Below are 19,199 nucleotides of genomic sequence, written 5' to 3'. Positions count from 1 at the left end.
TGGCCGGAATTTTGGCTACATGTACTGTATATGATAGATGATATTTAAGATTCTTCTAGTGTTATCCTCAGCCTCATGCCCAGGTAAAAAGCCTGCATGATCTAAATATATTAGGCCCGAAAGGAACCTACAGTATTGACTGGTGGGCAAGATTCTTTTTTTGTGTTATGTGCAAACGTGGATTCTAAAAGTTTATTCATGAAAATTCTTTCATATGTTGTTTTTGTCTGTGATTTTTTTTTTTTTAGCATCTGCATTGATGTTATATGTGGAATCATCTGATCTAACATGATTCTCTTAACCTGGAGCAACTGATTCCTATGAAGTACATTTTAAGTACACAGGGTGAAAGCTTTATGAAATCAACATATTGTTCATTTGTGAGCTGTGTGTAAATGTCAGTTAAAATTCAATTGCACTGTCTTCTGCAACCAACATCTAGAAAATGTATTTTGTGCTAACTATGTTGTAAAGTGAATTTAGCTGTATAATGCAGGATGTTTGCGATTTCCATTATATTTTGTAGGATACTCTCTATGCCCCTCTAGATAAAGAAGGGTTCATCTGCCAACAAACTATACCAGTTAAAGATGTGTCCTATGAATTGTGGTTTAGTAGAAAAGATGCAGGTTTCAATCTCATGAATACAAATATTTATGGAAGTGGGACCATAAGAGATTACAATCTAAGTGGTAAGTGTGGAGAAGTTACAGAGACAGAAGGAGGGTTGTTCTGGTAAGTGCATCTGCAAGGGGCCATGGTTAGTGAGCTGATATATAATATAATATAATATAATAAGACAGACACATTTCACTTTATCTCCAATCATAAAGCACCATCTTTCATGTTTTCATATTACCCTGTACACCATTGATAGGTCAATAATAGATTGCAAATGACCAATTTTCTTGATCAATGTACAGTATAGTCAAGGTCCAGACTTCTGGACCTTCACAATGCATGTCTGTCTGTCCACATATAATAATATGCATTAGTAATATACCCCATTGCTTCTATTTTAGTGTAATAAATAACATCTATACACCAATGGATGGTAGAGAGTTACATACGGGGGCAGAGAGTGACATGAGAGAGACATTGGAGAAGAGAGTGACATGGAAGGTCAGAGCGAAACATGGGGGGGGGGGGGTGCAGACAGTTATATGTGGGGCAGAGAGTTATATTGTTTGGTGATAAATTTCAAGTTTGACGGTGGTCACAATTTAAGAAAGGACCATCCTGGTGGGCCCTCTATACGTATACATGTAAAATATGATATAGAGGGCACAAATGGTCTCTTAAGCTAGTGAATTTATCAGCCAAAAATCTAACGTCCCGGTGGCAACAGTAATGAGGAAAAATGTGGGTCACTGGTTTGTTATTGAGAAGCTTGAACACCAAGGAAAGGGTTATCTCTCCCATGATTCAGCAAAGAGAGCTCAGATTCTAAAGCCAATGCATTATACAGGCATTTACCTTATTATTGGTTTTGTAGAGAATCCTTGTATATTAATTATTTGTAAATATTAAAGCTGTGTTTATCTATTTATTTTTTAATCAAATGCTCTTGTCAGAAGATATGTGTTTGACATATTTTGGGGTCTATTTACAAAGGTCTCCCGGCTGCAAAGTAGGGCAAAACCAATGCAGATAACAGTGCCATATTCATCAAAGAAAAGAAAACCCATTTAAATTAATGGGAGTTTTTGCTTTCATAACTCTTGGTCAATTCGTTTGCACAGACTTTGCCCCAGTTTTGCAGCTAGGAGATTTGAGTAAATAATGTCCTCAGTGTCTGGGAGGTAAAAATGAAGTTCTCCCTAGAGTCCACTGCAGTCTAAAGGTTCCTATGGTAGTGTAGCATCAGACACTAGATCAGAGTTTTTCAACAGAGGTTCCTAGGAACCCTTGCATTCCCCCGGGCATCTCTAAAGGTTCTCTGAAATGTTCAGGTCATTTGAAAATTGTACCCAATATAGAAGAATTGACAATGCATCTAAGATCAGATGCGCTATTAGAGAGGATTTGGGTTCAATACAATGTATCTGATCTCAGAGGCGCTATTAGAGAGGGTTGGGGTTCCTTACAATGCATCTGATCTCAGACGTGCTATTAGAGAGTGTTGGGGTTCCTTACAATGCATATGATCTTAGACAAGCTATTATAAAGGGTTGGGGTTCCTTACAATGCATCTGATCTCAGACACGTTATTAGAGATGGTTGGGTTCCTTACAATGCATCTGATCTCAGAGGCGCTATTAGAGAGGGTTGGAGTTCCTTACAATGCATCTGATCTCAGAGGCGCTATTAGAAAGGGTTGGGGTTCCTTACAATGCATATGATCTCAGACACGCTATTAGAAAGGGTTGGGGTTCCTTACAATGCATCTAATCTCAGAGGTGCTATTAGAGAGGGTTGGGGTTCCTTACAATGCATCTGATCTCAGAGGCACTATTAGAAAGGGTTGGGGTTCCTTACAATGCATATGATCTCAGACACACTATTAGAAAGGGTTGGGGTTCCTTACAATGCATCTGATCTCAGACACGCTATTAGAGAGGGTGGGGGTTCCTTACAATGCATCTGATCTCAGACACGCTATTAGAGAGGGTTGGGGTTCCTTACAATGCATCTGATCTCAGACACGCTATTAGAGAGGGTAGGGGTTCCTTACAATGCATCTGATCTCAGAGGCGCTATTAGAGAGGGTTGGGGTTCCTTACAATGCATCTGATCTCAGACACGCTTTTAGAAAGGGCTGGGGTTCCGCAGAATTTTATAATATAATTTTATGGTTCCTTAACCAAAAAATGGTTAAAAATTACTACACTAGATATTAGTGAAAATATTATTTTTTTACATGAATTAATACTTTTCTGTTTTTAAAGAGTTTGATACTGGCATATGAGGCTTTTTAAGGGGATTGCTGCTCTAATTGTGATTTTGTGTGTTGCATTACAAGCAAATATTTTATTTGAAATTTGGTGGTTATCATTTCTAATAAAAAAATGATGCAATGATATGTTATATGATTGCTATAATAATGTTCCAATTTTCCATTATTAGTGATACGTGCCAGATTACTGTACTCATCTTGTAGTTTGTGACTTCACAGATGGTACTTTCTCTGGTAGTTTCTTTATGGGTTCCTTGTGGCATCACAGAATATAATGTGTACCTCTGTAGAAGACTGTATACAGTGTAAATATTGTATTCATGTACTGTGTATTTAATATCTTTTGCACCTTGTCCATGCTACTGTAGAAAGAGTCTAGAAAACGATTTCTATAGTAGCATGGAAAAGGCATAAAAGATTTGAAATATTACATTTCTATTACTGTGTTCCGGTGTCATTAAAAATGGTGCAAAAAGCTAAATTTAAAAAGCATCCTAACTAAATCAATTAAATATTAGTAGAAGCTCATTAGAAAGTATTAAAGCAGAAGTTTTCACTGCTCGTTTTTTGGGAGGGGTATTTATTTTTTATTACCTGAACCTTCGAATGGCTCGGACATGATCCATGGTTCCTTGACCTCTGGGAAACCCCAGTTACTAAGATACTGTATGAGCAGTTAGTCCATGCGGTGAAAATACCCAGAGGAAATAATTGGACTGCTGGGGTCTGGCTAGCTCCAATGGCCAATAGAAAGGTACATGTCTTGGGAGAGAAGACGTCACTTTCTTTTGCTTACCCCAGCGCCATATATAGTGTTTTTTTTGTTTCTTACAAACTACAAATATCTTGGGACCCAAGGGGTCCCTGGAGTACATTTAAAACAAAACAGTGAAGACTACTACTTTAAATAAAATATCAATGCATGCACTACAGGTATATGAATAATTGATAAGTATTGCATGAATCAGGCCCTAAGTCATTGTAATTGCACTTCAGATTGTTTTGCTATGTGCATTGATTAAAATAAAATTGTCAAGTAAATGAAGTACACAATCAAGGGACTGTAATAAGTGAATGTATAAAACAGATTGTTCGCATACCTCTAGAGGTGTAGGTTGATAATTAACTAGATCTGGGTGCAAAATGGCAAAAATCCAATTTTCTACAGGCTATCATGTTTAAATATATTAGCTGGTATTTTTCAGCTGGTTTAACCTTGGCAGCTCTGAAAACAAATACTATATCGTGGAGGAATAGATAACAAAGAATGAAAAATATATAAAATATATATTTTGAAAATGTATTTTTATGTTTAACAACTGTCTTAACGAATGCAGCAAAAAATAAAAATGTATTAGCAAAACATTACTTTTGACACCTTATTACACTGTATTGGGGGATATTACATTCGTATGTGTTAAACTGGATTCAAACTGTTATAAAACGTCTGTTCTTACAGCAATACGAGCGGCTCTTAATAATCCTCAGACCTACAGTACCAGAACCAAAATCCATGAGAAGTAATATGACTCCAACTAGGCAGGAATTCCACATCAATATGATTATGCGCTGGTTCGCTGGGGAGGAAGCAAAGACTGCTGAGAGACAATGGCAGGTAGCAGAGAAAAAAAGGCAAACAAAAAAGGCAGATGAATTAAATCAAATGGTGAAAAAAAGCAACAGTTTTAAAGGTGATTATAAATGTATAAATAAATAAACTAGGTGAATTGCAAAAATATAGTGGTATGAATCTACAGTTTTGTGACACCTGAATTGAACTCAACCTACAGTGTAAATGTAACGTGTATCTATATTTTAGTGACAGAATATTTATACTGTGGTATTATTAAGTTCTATGAAACTATTACTGAGTTCACTGAAAATACAGGTATTAAAGTTTTAGTGACATATTAGACCCCAGTTACTACATGATAAGCCCTAGCTTTAAGGTCGACTAGGGTGTTCCAATCAACTCCTGATTGAAACTAAGGGATATATAAGAGGCAGGCAGCAGACTCCCTTTCACTGTTCCAGAACCAGTAGATCAGTTTCCCAGTGGATTTGCCTGGTAACAGCTGGGTCTCACACCCAGCACTGGGACTGGATGGGATGTTTGTGGGGCTCGGTGCAGGGACATGTGTAGGCTTACCTTCTCTGGTGGCATCATCTGGCGGCATCTCCTCCTCCTGGCATCTCCCCCTGTTGGTTCCGTCATTGTCATGGTAGACTTATATTTTTGGGATTCTTGATTGAGCACGATAAGCCGGGCAAAATAAATTGTCATTTATTTATTTTCAGACAAACACACGACAACCTTCCTTTTGACAGGAATAATCACTTACTAGGATGGGGAAACAAAATAAATTGTCCATAGAACGAAGGATGAAGAAATACAGTAGAGTCTCTGGCAATCCTTTTGGCTAGGGCGCAACTTGCCGGCCCGATATTTCCGCCAAATGCAAAGAGTTCATTCTGGTTCGTTGGGATTCGTTCGGGAATCCCTAGTGCTAACGAATTCCTGAAGTAGGGGTAAATCCTTGGTTACAATGTTTTAACCCCTTGCGTTCCGGAACCGCTCCTGCTGCACTTGGACGAAATCTTGAACAACGCTTGGATAAATCATGAATCACACAGGGGATAGCTCGGCAGGCAGGTTTATAGGGTTGACAGTCCTATCCCTAACATGCATGCCCAATCCCTTCTGTGGGAAATTTTAACCCACCTATCCCCAACTTGTCCGGAGTTTGAAGACCAAGCAAAAAGGGCTTTCCGGTTTGCAAAGCGCATGTGTTAGCCTGACACCTAGGCAGTTTACCATAACGGGGTCCACCCCTTACCTGGGGATGCTCAGTCTGGGGGTTGGTCACAAAGTGTGAATGGCCCATGCTGAGTACAGGTATCTGGCACTCAGCAGCATCCCGGCCATTTTCCCACTTTGGATCTCTGAGGCTTTTCAACTCCGGACTTCACTAGACTCAGAGGCTCCCACTTAGCAGGGAAGTATGAAGTATGGAGAGGAAAATGCCCTTAGCTCATGCACCCTTAGCATATTTGCATGCTAAAGGATTTTTCCCGGGCTTACAGAAAAAGTTTTCCTGTCTGTACATTTAAAACTAACAGTGTAATACAGTTTATTAAAACAATATGTTCTGTTTGTGCCACTACTGTAAATTTCATATGTGTGTGTATGGTTTCTTTATTCCTGCCTGCACTCCAAAAATTAGAGTGCTAGCTTACTCCGTTCGCAAGTTAGCTTGTTTAATTGAACGGTCTATGATGTGGTTTGCGGTTGTAGCCCGGTTCCCACACCAATAGACTTTCTTCCTTCCAAGTTAGGAAGCTAACAAGGTAGCGGATACATTTTGACAGGAACCACTTCAGCTAAAACCGCAAACCACTTACTCACTTAACCCGTACATAGCCTAGCGTCTTCAATCAGCACTTCGTTCAGCGCTCACAGCGCCATCTTGTGTCTGAAAACCAATTGGCACAGTTTGTATTCATTCCTATTACTACAGTCAGGGAATGGACTGCAAAATGGGAACAAGAAAGATGGTGTAGGGGAAAACATATCAGTGAGATGCACATACATTTAACCCCTTCACTCCCAATGGGATTTAGGGTTAATCAGCCGGGTATAATGCCTTTCATCACCACAGTCATCATGACTCCACGACAACAAATTGTGTCGCGTTCCAATGACAACGGGACGTCACGTGCAGCATTGTGTCACATGGTCATGGCACTACAAGACCGTAGGGTGCGCCGTTGTTATGGTAAGGTGATGCTACATGGAATTGTGAAGTCACGTGACATCATGTCATAGCAACGCAACACCATTTAACATCGCAGAGCCATCATGAAGAGACCTTGCAGGAGCACCCCTGGGAGATGCCGCCAGAGAAGGTAAGAAAGTTACAGAAGCTCTCAGTTTAATTGTCACAGGGAGAGTGCAGGGCCTCTAACCATGGAGCTCGGTGCACAGGCACCAACGGCACCGCAATCCAGCTGCCCTGTCAGCGCCAAACCAAATCTCCAAGTCTACAGGGACCCCATGCTTTAAGTTCTAAGAGGATGTGTCTGGGAACAGCTGAGACTCACACTGAGAACCAGAACTACAAATTCTACAAGCCTGCAAAGGAGCGCCTTAATAGATTGTTTGGTCGCTCTACAAAAGGAGCACCTGAGGATGTAGAGGTCATAATTTCAGCAGATGACCCATCATTTCACAACCTCCAGTCATCAATTATGAGTGTTAATCAACCTCCTGTGGCAACACAGCTCAGACGTTACCAACAGTATGGCCCAATTAACTGGTGCAGTAAATGGGCTTACCTGCGCAGTGCATCAAGTATGGAGATCTTGTATGCACCGCCTCTTCTGATAATGCAGGCTGGATCCAGCGATTCGCAGGCAACATCAGGTGGGTTATTCTTGATGGCCACACCACCTCCTCCCTCAGTTAAATCCCCTGCGCCACCTCCTGATCCAGTGGCCACAGTAACCTTAAGGCGTGAAAGATCACACAGAAAAGACCCACTGAGTGTCCCATCATATGCCATGGAGAGAGGATATCTAATTTATTTTGTGATTTTGTGCAGAAATGCCCATATCATATTAGTTCCGACAAACATATTCTACATTCACTTTAATAACTAAAATCCATTGTAGAGTTTATAATGTTAACTTCATGACACTTTATCAGATGCATCTCTTGATGTGTTTCTGACTTCTATATTATTCATGATACATATCTCTGTATGGCACTTACAACGTGTTCAATGGAAAGTGTTATGTGCCATTTCCAAACAATTTATCAGGGTACCACCATAGACCTGCCTTTGCCATTTTGGCATTTCACACAAATAATGTTATGATAATCATGGTCTGGCTGTGAGTAATGGCTACTTTTTGTGTGACCTATTTAGTGTAACATTATTTCCCTGGGCTAACATTAATAGAGTTTCTGGATCATTTATATGTTAACACACATTCCCCGCTAGCTCAAACTCCTACACCCACCACATCATGAATATATATTTATGTCAAAAAAGAGTGCTACTGAGCGTGGCAAATGTATACAACAAAAGACAGAGGTGCCCAATGCTACATCCAATTGACAAAACATATAGAGTAATAAGTATAAAGTTTAAATACTTCAATAATAATAATAATAATTACTTGGTTATTTAGTTAAACCATTTGGCCAAAGCGTTGTAAGTCTGCATACCAAACGTCAAGGTATAACCAAAAATGCAGGTCCTACACTACACTGTGAACCCTTCCCTTTACCTCTGTATGAGGGGAAAGAACCATAGTAGGTCCTGCTCTTGCAGAAAAGTGAAAAGACCTCCCAAGTTAAAAAGGTGAGGAGGAGTGAGCTCTGGGGGGAGGTGCCACCTACCTCCATACAACTGTTACCAGTCAGAAATTGATTAACACACATTCCCAGCTAGCTCAAACTCATTTATATGTTAGTACGCCTTACGTCCGTTCATTGTTAGTGATATGATATTTTACTTGCTAACTTGAGGTCATCATTATGTTAATCACATTACTGGATAGGTGTTAGGAGTATCTTTATGATAATTGAGATTGAAGTCAAATTAAATAGCTTAACAGAGCTTCGTGCATCTCCTTATACAGTATGTGTGGTATGTTGTGTTATCTGGAAAAACAATGTCACGTTAAATCTGTTAATTAAACTGTTTAATTAAAGTTTGAAGATGTTTGGCAACAAATGAAGGGCCTCATGCAGAGAGCAGCACTAACAGGGAAAGCGGCATGTATTGGCGAAATCTGCCTTTAGAAAGGCAGATAATGGCGAGTTTTAAAAAAAGCGCCATTTTTTTTTTCTCTGAAACTCGCCGCGCGGCTGGAGAGAACAGAAATCTCTCCAGTGTTGAAAACGGCCGTATGCAGAGAGCAGCGAACGCCATCTAGTGGCTGTTCGCGGCAAAAAAATGGCGCGATTTTCAACATTTTCCTTCTCCAGCAAGAAGCTGGCGCTCTGCGGCCGGTGGGAGAGAAAAAAAAAAAAACCCGATTTTTTCCCCACTAGTTTAAACAGCGCTAATATCGCTGGTTGAAACTCTCCATATGCAAAAAGGATTCTAAATGCAGTTTTATGCCCTTTCTGCATATGGAGAAAAAAACTCTCCATTACAGTGACTTTTTATTCCCCTCTCCAATTTCAAATAGCGCTGCTCTCTGCATGAGGCCCGAAGTGTCAGTTAGCAGACAGTGCGCTTTGAATATTTATATTATAAGATAGATACATTAAATAAAAAATTAAAGTGCGATTTAGTAAATGACTATCAGCCTTCTAATACTTCATAATGTATGTCATGACCCCTCTCACAAATGGGTTGAACTTTTTAACAGTTTGTAAATTTGCCAGGCTAGCATTAAAACGTCATACTATCTCATATGTAATTCTACTCCATTAAATGCTATGTGTACTGTCATTTAGCAGGTGTAGCCCTGGCTTTTTAGGTTCTGCCAAAGCTATTATAAGATTACCGTCTACATTCTGTTATTGATTTAGTCTCGGTGCTCTTTCCATGCCCTGAACTCTTACACAATAGGCAGAACACCTTAATAAATGTGACAATAATGTTCATGGACCCTGAAGATAATGGGAAAATGTTACAGTTTCATCATAGACATAACCATGGCAGCTACTCAGGCTACCATTCTGACATGTGCCTATTAATTGTAATTGGTCACGCTCGTTCATTTCTCGGTATTTCCATAATTTAGGCTATTCATACAATATACAGTAGTTTACATTTGTCTGTCCTTCTGCTGTTTTACTATTTGAAGGTTAATTAGCAATGATGAGCAGTCAGCCCCCTGGCAATATACTGTGCCAGATGATAACATTGACTCTTATAAAAACATGAATGCTTCTTTGTAACTCTGCCCACGCCTATGTCCTACATTTTGAAATAAACACCAGTGAGTATTTGTTCTTAGCTACATATATATTTTTTCAACAAGGAGGTATCTTATCCTCTTAGTATTTTGAACCAATGATGACCCTTTTTTATACTACATTCCTTTTTGGCATCTAAACCAGGAGAATAAACAGATGTCTGTGCTTCAAGTCTGCCTGCCAAAATATGCTGCAGGGCAGCATTATTTATTTACCCATGCTAAGTGTTTTTGTGATAGCCCAACAATACGGTTTTAGGCCTCATGATCATTTGAAAATGTTTTAAAATATGTTTGGGTGGAGGATTGTATACAACAGAATGACTAGGGTGCTCTCTCACTAAAAAGATATGATATAAAATGGTTGTGATACTATCGTGATATTCGGACCCCTACATACACCCAAATTGCCGGTGCACTACTTCGGAGCCCGAATTGCTGCTCAACCCTCGGGAATTTTTCCAGGACCCCCAGGTAAAAGAGATGCAAAAGAACATATAAGGGGAGCGCAGATAGATGTGCTAACTGATTGAGCCAAAAGATAAATCAGCAACCATCAGTGCACAACCTCAATGAAACAAAAGGATAAGGGGGATGGCATATATAATATAAATGGATATGGACTACTTACATGACCTTGTGTAAGTGCTGTCCTTCAAAAGGTATCCTTAGCCTTTTTCTCCTGCTGGTAGGAACTTTTGTACTGCCCCCAGCTGGTTGTTACTCCCAGTAATGGATCAGTAGTCCTCTCATCAGAGGTCAGTTGCCCCAGTCAATGAGTAATTGAGGAGAGTGTATCAGAATAAAAACGTACAGTTTATTAGCACAATGCACATACAAACTCACATGTATAAAACTCAGTCCGGCACCTCAACGATCCATGCAGAGCCCCGCTACCGCGTCCGATCATCTGCTGGGAAATGCTGCTAGCTGGGTGGAGGATTGGTCAGAAAATTGAATTTTTTAGTATGGTCTTTCTCCCTCAGCAGAAAAGAGAGGTACACGAGAATTGTGCCAGGTAGTGTTAGGACCTGCAGAGTGGTCATGCCGTGAAGTGGCTGCAGGCTTATAACCTTTTGGCTAAAGGGTTTAACTAAATTACCCTTTTTCATGAGCAGATAAGCACTAAGGTATTGCACTATATGTTGTGTCATTTATATGATGCGCTGGCTTTCCTGTTTTTGTCTGTGCATTACTGTCTCCGCATAACATCCTTTTGTTTTAACTCTACCACCATCTTTTCCATGGACTTCTTCTCAAGGGTATTCTTCACATGAGAAACCTTCTGCTGGGCAGCAATAGAGTCCCATTGTTGTCCAGCTCAGTCTTCAGAGCCTTGAGCTCCTCGCCCAGGTCACGCTTTTGCTTCTCTGCCTTCTTGCAGCAAGCACGCTCAGACTCCAGATCCTCCCTCAGGTCTTGAAGCTGTCCTTCTGCACTTCTTTTTCCACTCAGAAGCCAGTTAAGCTTCTTTAGAGTTGAGTTAAAATTCCCCATCTCCCAGCTAACTCAGAGCAAGACTTAAATCTGTTCCCTTTTTTTATTTCTGGCCTGCAGAAAGTTTTGTGCCTCAGCGAGAAACTTCTGTCTTTTGAGCAGATCTTGTAATTCTCCTCTTAGGGCCTCTATCTCTTCAAGGTGCTTGCGCTGAGCTTGCCTCCATGAATCCTCCCTCATACCTGGAGCTCTGCAGATTTCATAGCTAGGATCGCCGCTGCCTCTGTTTTCCACGCCTCTTTCTCCTTGGCGTACTGACTCTTGCTAGAAAGTGATGTCCTCCAGGGCATAGACTCAGTCCATCAGAGTTGATATGTGGCAGATTATATTTTATTACTTTCAATAACAATATTTCTACAATGTTCTCTTTGGGTTTATTTACCAGATAATGGCTTCAAGCAATTATAAACCTCATTTAGAATCGCCTGGGTAAATCTTCCTCCACTGGCTATATGTGAGATGTCAATTCTTAGATGGTTATGCTGTATAATATATTGGTTAAGGGGTGTACTCATTTCCCCATATAGAACCTAAGCAAATTCTTAATAGCATATATCACTAAATAACCAGGTCTTCGGGCGTGTCCTCCTGTGTTTGGCCTGTAGTATCAAACATATATTAGAAGCCAATATTATCCAGGGTTCTCCAGGTGGGTTTATAAATGTAGTTGGAAACAGGAAAATTAGAAAAATAGAGGAAAAATATATATCATGGAAATTTGATTTTTAATTAAAGACTGTAAAATAAGACTTTAAAATTAGTCACACTCAGAGCCACCTGATTGTTTGTGCGCTTTCAAAATATTATTGTTAGACAGAGAGCTATTCAAAATCCCTTCCGCCTGACGTGTCCAAGGTTAGAGTTTGTGGAAGCTGCTCTACCTGCTTTCCTCCGTTCCTGCTGTCTTACGTCCTCCGTTCCTCCGAGATGTAGTGGTCTGGATTACCATCACCTTGTCTCTCCTACCCCAGCTTGTGCTCAGATGGGCACGGTCGAACCGGCGTTAGATTCCTCTGGCTTCAGTGTTTTCTTTTCCACCAGACATCGGAGCAGGGCGGGCAGGTTTGTATTCGGTGCGCATTTCGCCATTACGCTTCCTCAGGGATGTGGACTCAGTGGGTAACATTTTGCCCCATATTGCAATCCACTGGTGGATACAGGTGAGCCGCGGTGTGCGAATCAGTGTAACACATTCAGTTGCTGTGAGTGCACTAAGCATTCAAATTACATATAAACATATACATAACAATAATCATTTAACATATTAAACATTAAAACTCATTCAATTTCTGTGAGTGTACTAGGCAATAAAAATACATATACACACACATATTAAATAATCTTACATAATATACATTTCGTGTGTCATAAATTAAAATATGATAGATATAATCTGTACTCTCTAAAATATGTCATAGGGTTATATATCCTAGACAACAGACGCAGAAAAACTCCTGATGTTAAAGTCCTCTCTCAATATATTTAAAATTAGAGCCAGTTGGATCTGTCCAGACTCACTAAATGGCCGTTTTTATAGACCAAGATATTAAGAAGCCTTAGCAGCATTCTCATATTAGATAAGTAATACAAGCAGAATTGACTTTATTAGGATTGTATGCACCTGTGACATATACAGACTCCCTGCTGTCTCTCTACTCTCAATCTGTGAGGAAACAGGTTGCAGAGCACCTGGCTGAGGGGAATGCCGGAACTCCCTTATTTGTACATTGGACTGTTTTTTATTTTGCAGGCGTATACTACTTACTTTGAACTGACTGTTCTAAATCTGTTACAAGTATATTGCAACCCGCTTTTCCTGGTGAGGAAAATAAAGGACTTTTATTGCATTGCAAGAAAGTGCTGTATGAGCTCTGTTCTAACCATACCTACGAGGCCGCTCCGTCACAGGGTGCAATCTGACGCCGCTGTTTTTTGGGGTATATTTTTCTAATAAAGGCTGTAGCCATTTCATCCCAACTTTGAAGTCTGATTGGTTGGGGGTTGGGTCATTAAGAGACTGGTTTAACTTGAGACCTCCTAACGTCATGGAGAATATCCATGGCAAAATCATGAATTTTGGAATTTTAACTGATAGAAAAGGGTAGATGCATATAATACCAAGCTCCCTCTGCTCACCTTTAATTGTAAAAACAGCACTTACTGTATCATCTGATATCAGACTCCAAAAGACGGTTTATGGTCCCAAGGTTCAGCAAAGTATCCGGCCGCTCCTTCTTCTCTTACTGTTCACCCCAAAACTGGAACAATCTACCAGAGACTCTCACAGCCACCGCCAGTCTAAGTTCTTTCAAAACTAAAGCTGTCTCACATTTTAATCTGGTCTGTAACTGTTACATATGCCTATAATATATATTATCTCTACCTGTGCATGCAATATCTTGTATATAATGTATACCCTGTTCACTTATGTAACTATGTATTTGTAACCATGTATTATTTGTCATCTTAACTCTATGCCCAGGACATGCTTGAAAACAAGAGGTAACTCTCAATGTATTACTTCCTGATAAAACTTTTTATAAATAAATAATGTGTTAAGGTGGGGCTTTCATATAGAACATATTTGTTACTAAAGATGTACCCTCTGAGCAGAGTTCTTTGTGATAGATATAATTTTCACAGAGGTCACTTTAGTCTGGGACAACAAGTTCAGGGAATGATTACTGGTGCAGTCACATGAATCTACTGTTCTCTCACAGCTTAAGATGCTGCATAACTGACCTACTGCAGGGCTTCTTAGGGACATTCTTGCTAAAGTTATGTCTTGGGTCCTATACTTCCAAGGTCTGACTGTCACCTTTAGAAGAACGCTGGTAAAATTGGTGGTTTTAAGTTAGAACAAAGTGGAAGCAAAAGTTTAATGAATGCTATTAAACATCATTAAAGTTCTTGCAAATGTGTCATATTTAAATGAGCTGTTTTATGTTGTCATCTGCTTTGCCAACATAGGCTCTAGTTTTAAGAAGAATACTGTAGCTCCACCTTGTGAAGAAAGAAAGACTTTCTTATGAGTGACAATGAAAAAGTTAGGAAGCAAGATTGTCGACAAGTGAAACATGTCATAAGAGTATATATGTAGCTTTATATCATTTCATTTTAAAAATTGTAATACCGGTAAGTACACATCTGCATGACTCACAAATTTGTAATGAACGTATCTTACCCTAGTGCCTTTGTCATCCATGATCACATTCTGCTACTTCTTTTAGTTATTTGGCATTACACCTTTTTGTTAACAAACTATTAGCAATCTCAACTAAATCAGACATATTAACAAACTTTACAGCAGGGACCAATCATTAAAAGAGCAGTCAGTAAACTTTTCACAGCGTTATATGTCTACTAAGTGACGAAGTTGAGACATTAGGGGGTCTGACGTAACAGCATTAGAGTCAAAGCAGCCATTATGTTTGACTATTTTAGTCCGCCATCTTGTCTTGTCTTTGTGAGTTTTAATGTCATCTTTCTATGTTAAGAAATCTGTGTGAAAGAGAGAATGGAATGTTTTCGCTCCTAGCTGACTTTATTGATCTTTCCTCATCCAATCAGCTTCAAATGAAAGTGTAAACAGGTCAGAAGTTATGAGAAAGCCTCGTTAGTAGTCTAAGATAAGCTCAGATTCTTGCAATTAAACTCTTTCTCATACAATGTGCCAAGTGGCAGAACTGACATCACATTTTATTTACCCCATAATGATTTTTAGCTTACATACATTTATTATGTATTACAAAATGACATCAGCTTTAGTATTGTTATGTATTACAAAATGAGGTAATATTTAGTGACGTGCAAGCCCCCGCATAAAGGGTGGAGCTTTAGGTTTTAGGGTATAAATATATGGCATACCGTGTAATCTGGGGGAGAGCTTTTTGTTTTGAAGCTGTCTCCGCTGTGTGCACCTGAAATAAACTCATTTGATAACTGAATCTTTGTTGTAACATTTTTACCGCTTTTACATAAGTGATTTGGAAAATACCACCCATTTTTTATTACGTATACAGTATAAGTATGCAACAGGGCTTACCTCTCAAGATACAGTATAGCGATAACATTTGTTGTTTGTACAAAACATATAGCACACCCTCATTTGCCTATATAATAATCATCTTTCATTTATTGTGGGGGATATTTTAACCTTTTTTCTTGCTAGTGCTGAACTATTGTATACAACAGTATAATCTGGTCTATCTGTCAGTGACAACTTGATGATCAAAAGTACAGTATGTTATTATTGTCTTTCACTTACATGTAATGGGTATTCCCCCTACCCTAATCGCAAATAGAGTGCATGTGAGGGGGAACCTATATGTTGCCAGGTGTGGTGCGTATACCTACAGGTTCACAATACCTGCCCAGTGTGGCTGCACCTGGGCGTTCACAGGATCTTCAAAAAGGATCCGACGATCTCCTGGGCGATGTCCAGTTCCACCAGCGCTGTGCTCAGTCAGGGCTGTCCACCGGGGTATGATTCTGCTCTCTCCGCAGAGTAGGCCTGATCCCAAGCCTCGGAATGGGAAGCGCAGCGTCCGCTGTGTCCCTAACTGTACTGCTGACACTAAAAGGGGCAGGGTCCCTAACCTAGGGCCTGTCCCTGCAGTGACACAATCTACTGATTGGCTAAGGGGCTAACTAGGGCCTAGGGGGCTGCTGGCCTAGTACAGTGGGTCACTGACCCCTGCACCCTCACCTCCTTCCCCCAGACTCTCCTGGCGCCGACTGACTAATGTGGGCTCCGTGACAGCTTCCTATTCCCTGCCTATGAGGATCCTCACACCCTATTGGTTCCCTGGCATCACGTGCGGTTCCTAAGACTCATGGGACTTGAAGTCCCTGCTCAGAGCCTTCTCCTGATTGGCCGCCTCTTTGCGCGCTTCTCACTGCGCATGCGCGACCTGCCTCAGTGCCTCCCGTTGCTCCATTACACTGAGCATGCGTGCGCACAAAACTATGTACACAGGAAAACCAGGGGAGCGGTTGTACCTTAAAATAAAGACAAAATCTACATAGTGTAAAAATGTTAGCACAATGAAGTGGTTTCTAAGAAGCTTAGAAAACTTGGTATAAGGCTATGTCACGTATAGCCAACAAACCGATGTGGTTAAAACCACAGGAGGAGCTAAGATCTCAAGCAGAGACAGATAGACAAAGTCAAGGATAAAACAAACACTTTTATCCACACACGAGTAAAATGGAGGCTTACAAGATCCAAAAGGATAATCAGCATAGGGAGTAGGTGATCTTCCGGTCACTTCACGTCGCTGCTGCTGCTGCACGCCAACCCGACTGAGCGCACAAAACTAAGATGGTGGCGCCCGCACCCCCCCCCCTGCGACCGGCCGCCTTTACCCCACTGCCGCGGAGGTGAGTATCGGGAGGGGTTGCCAACATGAAGAGGGGTACCTGGCTACATACAGTAGTTACACCTGACACTTTGAGTAGAAAATGTGTTAACCTCTAAATATAAACAGTAGGCACTAACTGACCAGCTCAACCTCTGCCTTCTTTTATGCAAAACCTGCCACAAAAAATGCAGCTGACATATATATATATATATATATCACAACAAACAAATAAGCCTGCAACTAACTAGAAGAATAACTAAAAATTTGCTATAATCACAAAGTAAAGTCAAATAAATAATACATCTATAATGACCTAATGACGGTGCTGGGGATAAAATAATAATGAGAAAAAAGAAGAAGAAAGAATCCCAACCATAAGCACTCTAGCAAAGATAAATGGTAATTGAATTTATTAAATGGAAAAAACACAAATGGATTACAAAAATGATTAAAACAGTCCCAACGGAACCCAAAGAAACATTAGTTCTGGTTAATACACAAAATTATGTAATAGTGCATTCTATCATGAATAATGAAACCAGATAATGTGAGTGAGACCTGCTCTTAAACTCTAGACCGACCGGTCGAAATGGAAGGGTCAATGAGGAAAGGGACACTAAAATAATCTACCAATGTAGTACCACCAAACAACCATCAATAGAGTATATAACACAAGTCAAAAACCATCCTATGTCTGTACAATAGTCACCAGATAACAGGTGTGAGAGTCCTGTGAAGGAGGCGATGTGGCAGCAAAATGCGGAGATTAGTGTCCACTAAGTCCTGAGTCAGTTTAGGGGGTTCCTGGGGAGTACACACACAGCCCCGATGTACGTTTCGCTACCCCTGCTTCGTCCAGGGTCGTCTTCTTCTTTTTTCACACACACACATATATATATATAGAAAGAAAAGAGGAGAGAGCGCACGCCCCATAGTGTAAAACCGTACATTTAATGTTGGGAAGGAGGGGGGAGGGGAAGAAAATCACTCACAAGGGTAAAAGTATAAAAGGCAATTTGTGAATTATCACCACCATCCGGTAAGTCTGTGATAGGATCCGCAGTCCATCAGCCTCAATGATGTAAAGGGGCAATGATCCGTCACAAATCCAAAGGTGCCTCGGATACTTCACAAAATGTCCCTAGAGTCCCATAGAATGTCTCCTATGCTGGACGGCCGCACTGCTATTCCGCACTCGATCCGGCCTGTTCGTGCGCATGCGTGATGTCTGTGCGTATTGCGTAATGACGCTCCCTGACGCGTTTCGTCGCACACGGGCGACTTTTTCAAAGGGTAATGGAGGAGGGAAGCCAAGCTATGTATATATACCCTTATGGTAGCCTAGCAACCCATATGACCAGCTGAATGTAAAATAACTAATAGGTAACACACTAATTGCATGATCGTAATTGATCAGGAACTGAGAAATTAGACCAAAGGGCTAAACTATGCAGGATGTAAACATGAGACCACTAAAAACTATTAAATAAAAGAATAAAACAATGTAAAATATATGTGAATAAAAATACATACAGTATATAAATCAATGTGTATACATGTACAAACCAATAATGCATATATAAACCAACATAACAACACCTCAAAAGATATAAAGAAAAATAAATCAAAGAAAGAGATGCAAAAGGAAATAATGATGGTACTAGGCAAGGGGGAGGAGTGCCTAATATGGGTGAAAATATATATATATATAAATAAATAAAATGGGTAAAAATATATTGGGTGATTTTTAAAAAAATTATTTATATATATATATATATATATATATATATATATATATATATATATATATATATATAAATATATACTAAACCAGCCCACCAATTTATTCCATACAGGGATCACTAGGACCCCAATGGAGATAAAAAATGAAAAATGAAAAAAATGTCAAAATGAAAAAATTGCCCTAACATATTACAAATAAGACTGGGGGCTAATTGTAGGCTATATGCCTGGGTGGAACTGAATGTATATATTGGGATGGAGAAGCTAGATCCAAGGATCAATGAAATGTATGAGAAGGAACCTGATGAGCAGGATACAGAGGACGCAGAGGAATCAGAGTATAACCCTGGATGTATAAGGGCAGAGAGAGTGTACAAAGGAAGAAGACTAAACCAGCGTACTAACATCCAGACACTCATTCAATCCACCAGGGGCTAAGGTGCCCAACTGGTGGATCCAGAACGTTTCCCGTCGACAGAGGGTTTTGAAGTGGTCGCCCCCCAGAGCACATGGAGAAATGCCCTCAAGCCCCATAACAGTCATGGACTTGGGGTCCTGGTTATGTGTAGACTTAAAATGTCGGGAAATACTATGAGTATTCAGACCCTTGATGACATTTCTCTTGTGCTCCAGGAAGCGAGTGCTAAGGGACCGAGTCGTGTGGCCAACATATTGTTGACCGCAACCATACTGAATAAGATACTATATATGTACTCTGACAATTTATAAAGCTATTAATAAGATGTGTGGCTTGGGGAACAAAA

This window comes from Ascaphus truei, chromosome 1 (genome assembly GCF_040206685.1).
Source record: "Ascaphus truei isolate aAscTru1 chromosome 1, aAscTru1.hap1, whole genome shotgun sequence".
Classification (NCBI taxonomy): domain Eukaryota; kingdom Metazoa; phylum Chordata; class Amphibia; order Anura; family Ascaphidae; genus Ascaphus; species Ascaphus truei.
The sequence above is the reverse complement of the archived record's forward strand: the minus strand, read 5'-3'. Positions refer to the sequence as shown.